Source organism: Elephantulus edwardii, unplaced genomic scaffold (genome assembly GCF_000299155.1).
Source record: "Elephantulus edwardii isolate Elephantulus edwardi_28Jun2011 unplaced genomic scaffold, EleEdw1.0 scaffold00091, whole genome shotgun sequence".
Lineage (NCBI taxonomy): Eukaryota > Metazoa > Chordata > Mammalia > Macroscelidea > Macroscelididae > Elephantulus > Elephantulus edwardii.
In genome coordinates, this window is record NW_006399841.1 from 3,141,478 (window position 1) to 3,147,341 (window position 5,864).

Here is a 5,864-nt window from a genome sequence, read left to right on the forward strand (position 1 = left end):
CTAGAAGGCCCACCTTCCTGCTTCACAATGATTCAGTGGGAAATGCAATTTAGCTTCGCTTGGCACATTCGCAGATAATATTTTTACCCTGGAAGTCACTGAGCATAAATTCCACAGGAAAAAAAGGAAATTTTAAAAATCTGTTATTCATAGTAGCTTAAGTAATACCTAATGTAATTATATTAATAAAATTAAGAGGAAAGGAAGGGGAATAGATGAAAATTAAGGAGAAAATAAAAAAGATACAAAGCTGGAACCTCTCTGTCCTGTATTTCTGGGAACATGTAAGAAGGAAGTTTCTGGCCTTCTCCATTTGTCTTGCCATTGTAGACTTTTGTGAGAACACTAAGTGGGCTGTGTCGTCATTTCCTATTTCTGGCCCAGCTTCCACATATGGAATTGAATTCTTAATAAGCCCTTCACACTTCTAATGAGCACTGGCTGTCTTCTTTAGGTCAGTACATTTTCGTCATTTTTAAAGCAACATTAATCACATACGCCATGTTAGTCTCTGGTTTGATGTATTGCTCTCTTTTTAATAACTTTTTTTTTATTTAGAACTCATTTTAAACTTACAGAAAAGTTTAAAGAAGAAGGTGAAGAGTTCTTGTGTATCCAGCTTCCCCTCTTGTGAACCTTTTACATAGCTAGGGTGTGGAAATGAACTTGGCACATTAATTACTGCGGCTAGTTGTCTTTAAACTGGTTCTGTTGGAACTCAATCCTGTCCCATCCTCAAAAGTGTTGTTCTGTTTGTGTCCTTTGTGGCAGTTACCATGTCAGTCGATCTAGATGAAAATGTTTCCTTGAAGCCACTTGCTGTTCTTTTATGTGTCCAAAGTACGTGGGATGAATACTCACCATCCTTACCTCGGGGTGTGTGTGTGTGTGTGTGTGTGTGTGTTTCCTCAGAGAAAAAGTTTATTACTCACAAGCCAATCTTAAAAAGGAAAAAGAATTCCTTTCTAGAACATAAGCTTTCATATGAGTAAATCGAGGACTCTCTGGCGATTTATGCGCAGATCCACAGAACAGGTCACTAGCAGTTCCACTCTCTTTACTTCTAAAGGTCATATTGGCTGCACTCCTTCCAAGACACATTTGTTTGTTCTTCCAGTCATCTATGGGGTATTCAAATGTTTTTGCCAATACTGTCATTCAGTTCTTATATTTTCTTATTCGTTGTCTGGTTTGTGTATACCTGTGAGGTGACTGAGCACACCATGGCTTGGCCCAGAACCATCTTAGTTCTCAGTGTAACATCTTTGCTTTTTAATACCTTCAAGTGATATTTCACAACAAATTTGCCAAATGCAATGACTCACTTGATGTCTCGTGACAGAGTGATTAAGTAATTGTCAGACCTTTTAGGAATTTCACCAGTCTCTCTGATAGCATAGTGCCTGGGGAATAGCACTGTTGATGGTCTTGTCTCTCTGGCTTAAATCCAACGAGTGGCTCCTTTGTAGAAAGACAGACAATTTCCTCCCGAGTGATAGACAGCCGTGGAAATCCTGGAGGGTCAGCTATGAGTTGGTTCTGACTCAATGGAAACACAAGACAATGAGGGATCCATTCAAAGCCTTTATGTTTTAGAACCCTTCAAGATAATGCAAGACACTGAAAGACGCTAAGGAATGATCCTGGAAAATCTATTAGAACTGGGAAGCCCACTCAGTGTCACCTCCTTCTCTCCCAAACCAGGAGATAGCAGGATAGAAGACTGTTTTTCTCTTCTTCTGAAGAAAGTTTCATATAATCTCCCAAATGAATGGCAGCCAGAGGTTAATCAGCTCTTTCTAAGCAATTGTGTGGCAGCTATCTAGTCAACATATGTCTTGTCTCAAGCCTTGGGTAATTGTGCTTATTTTTTTTGTCAAAATGGCATTCATTCTGAAATTATAGAGAAGAAAAACAGTAGCAGCTGTGACAGACAGCAGAAATTCAGCTATAGGATTGGACTGTAGTGCTGAACAAAAAACTTGTATAGATTACGACAAAATTATTCCTAACTTGAACAGAATAAATACTTGGTTAAAAAAATGTATGAAGTATAAAAAGATTCACCATGCACCAGTGTTACTGAAAAGAAGGCTCAGACCCAGACTTCTTGTTGTTGAGTACCATTGAGTCAGAACCTACCAGCGAGGTTTCCAGAGGCAATAAATTGCAGAGGAGGAAGTCGCCCATCTTTCTCTTATGGAGCAGCTGGTGGATTTGAACCTCACACCTTTGTGTTGGCAGCACAATCCCTTACCTCTAAGCTACCAACACTTCTGATAAGTAAAATGTTAAAGCTGGAAAATTTTTAAGAATATGTCTATTCTTCCAGAACACTGAACAATTATTTTCTATTATATCAACTTCAGCTTCACAAATTTAGCTATGAAAGGACAGAAACACACGAACTCCTCACTTATTGACATGGTTGCATTCCCGATATCAGGCCTTTAACAAAAATTGACATTATGTAAAAGGGGGAGATGATCACATCAGATTATAAGATGGAAAATGACTCCATCACTATGTAACTATCTAATTATATCTTTGGATAGCTGCCAAATTACATCATGACAGAACTGCCAACCCATTAGGAATCATTGCCAGTCAAGTAAACTATCATAGACAGTGTTAAAACCAAACACCTAACACCTTGGCGTTTGTAACTGTCTGATCCATGCTAATAATGTGCAACATGGTTTGATGATTTTTTTGCTATTCTCCTAGATGCAAGATGTCAGGTAACAAGACACATGTGTAAGGAGTAGGTGTAGCTTATTGGGGCTAGAGGAGTTGCAAACGGATCAATTTCAGACTCAGTCAATGTAATTTCTCTTTAATTTCAATTTAGTTCCTCCTTGGAGGCTAGGATTTTGAAACTGTCTCACATACTTTGGTCATGTAATCATGAGTGACCAATCCTTGGAGGACATCATGCTTGGAAGGGTGGAGAAGAGGAAGACCCTGGATAAGACGGATTGATGCAATAACAGAGGTATTGGGGGTCGGTGTGTCAGAGACAGTGATACTGATTCAGGATAGGGCAGGCTTCAGAGCTGTTGTACATAGGGTGGCTATCAGTCACAGGCAACTCAATGACACATGACAACAACAACAATAACAACAACTTAATTTTAGAAGCTACAGAAATGGAGAGTAATTTTAGCTGCTACAGGAAGAGGAAAGAGAAATCTAATATTGCCTAAAATATATGATTTAAAGTAGTAGTATAAGATAAAAATCTTTGCTTCAGAACCTCAATAGGTTAATGAATGAAGAAAAAGAACATTTTAAATAAGGAAAACGTTAGTAGAAAGGGGCTGTTGTTTTTGTTGCTGTGTGGCATGGGGTGGGAACCTATCAATAGCTGACACTGCAGTGAGTTTTCAGAGGTAGTTAATCACATGAGAGGAGAGTGTCCTTCCTTCTCCCTTGAAGCTACTGGTGGATTAGAACCACATACTTTCAGGATCACAGTGCAGCTTCTTACCACTAGGCCACCAGAGCTCCCCTAAAAAGGGATTAATGGTTAAATATTAAAATGACTTCAAATCATTAAGTCCAAGTAACTAGTGAAAATATTTACCATTTCAACCACAATTAACTATTAAGATCTTCCTGTTTAATAGAGAGCTCTGGCTATCTAGTGGGTGAGGACTCGAGCTCTTAACCCAAAAATGACGCTTCTCTTGTGATTTGAAACCATCAGACTCCACAGGAGAAAGATGGACAATTTCTTCTAGTGCAATTTACTGTCTCTGATAACCCATTGGAGATACATGATCCTGGTTTGGTGGCAATGAATTTTTAAATTTATTTAATGGTCAATAAGTTTATGAAATAGTTATTAAATATTAAATATGAACCTAGAGAGAGGATAAAAGGCACCCAAGCATCAAGGACTCTCCTTCATAGGGTCACTATGAGTCGCCTGCGACTCGACAGCACTTAACAACAACAACAATAGTTATTAATTAAAAAAAACACAACCAAACCAATTTATATGAACTTTGTAAGCAAACCAGAACAAAACAAAAATTTTATTTAAAAAGCTAAGAATTTGGTGGCCTAGTGGCAAGACGCTGCACTGCAATCCCAGAGGTACGTGGTTCAAATCCACCAGATGCTCTGCTGGAGAAGGAGGGGGCAATCTCCTCCTGTGCCAGTCAGATCTGAATTGACTGTACACGTAAAATAATACAATAAAAAAAATTTAAAAAAATAAAAATAAAAAGCTAAGAATTAAAGATGCAGTGGACAGCAAAACAGAGTAAATAGAATAACGATTATATGTACTAAATAATAAAAATTTAAATGTCTAGATTTAACACACAAAGACTTAAAGCAAGGTGATGAGAGAGAGATCTTAACGTATTAGTGAATCATTATTTTACTGACATTCCAAATCATCCGTTTGATTCTGAATCATCCACTCCAAATCACAGTCGCTCTGAAGCTAGTGGACAGTTGACACGTAGGGTTCCCAAGGTGTACTGTTTACGGAAGCAGACCATCATATTTTTTCCCCTGGGGAGTATCTGGTGAGTTCCAACTGCTGAGAATTCAGGGTGCTGCACCACCATCACGGCTCTTTGCATATTGGTAAGCTTGTAAAGGTGGAACTAAGTGCCAGGTGTGACATCAATAACACCAGAAAGCTGCTCAGTTAGTAAAAAAGGAGGTAGAATAATGTCTTCCTAAAGCTTGGAGAACTAGCCACAAATATTTCCATTGCCTGCAGCAATTTCAGTTGGAAAATGGCACTTAACAATAATTTGAAGCCCAGGTGTGCAACATATGTGGCGGGTCTATAATCTGAATTTACGACACTAGAAATACGCCGGAAGCCCAAGTTGAGAAATTGTGTTGAAAACGATTCCTAGGTAATGAAACCGAACAGAACCTTAGCAGAAGGAATTGCAAAAGCACAAATAAGCCTAGTTAAAAAAAAGAGTCAAATTAACATTTTCAATCCATGAGCAAAAATTTGCAATCGTGGGATTCTTAGAAAAGCAAATATCCAACCAACCTCACAATAGAATACTATTGGGAGGGGGAAAAACCTAATATAAAGGTATGTGAAAAATGCTAAGATGAATCATAAAATAATAATAGCAGTAGAACAAGAAAATATGAGCATTAAGATGTTTATTTGATTAATATTCTTAGGAAAAAGCCCAGATAGAGCCTAAATAATTGGGAAAAAATGTTTTTTTAAAAACACCACAAAATGAACATTGAAGTAGATATGGATAAACACATAATTAGAGACCTAAAGAAGGGAATGTTTAAAACAAATAAAGGATTAAGATAAAGGATTGAATGTGAGTGCAAATACATGCATAATAATGAAGAATCAGATAATACATGCAATAGAGAACTGGCAATTACAAGGATTTTCCAGGATTGAGGAATGGAAATCTTCATGCTGAAAACAAACTAATCCATAAATGGAAAAGTATATATATATAATCCTTTATTTGCTGTATGTTTTATGTACTTCATTGTCTTTTTTTAAATAAGAATATTAGTGCCATGTCCACAGATATTTACAAGAATAGGTCATTAGAAAAACAGATAGGTAATTCAGTAATTGCAAATACTTCTGAAGATGAAAAAGTAGTATTTTCAGAGTGCTGAGGAATATGTAATTGCGAGTTTTTCATTTCAGATTCATGTAGAGTTTGAGTTTTAAAAACCCAACATTTTCAAGCACAGTTTAGCTCTCAGAAAGTTCATCTCTTGGAAATGAAAGTGTTTACAAGACGTACATTCATTAGAAATCGAACTTAGAAGGAGGAGAGTGCAACATATACTGAAAAGCAAAGAAATTAGTCATTATGTACTGTAAATTCTTTTTTTTT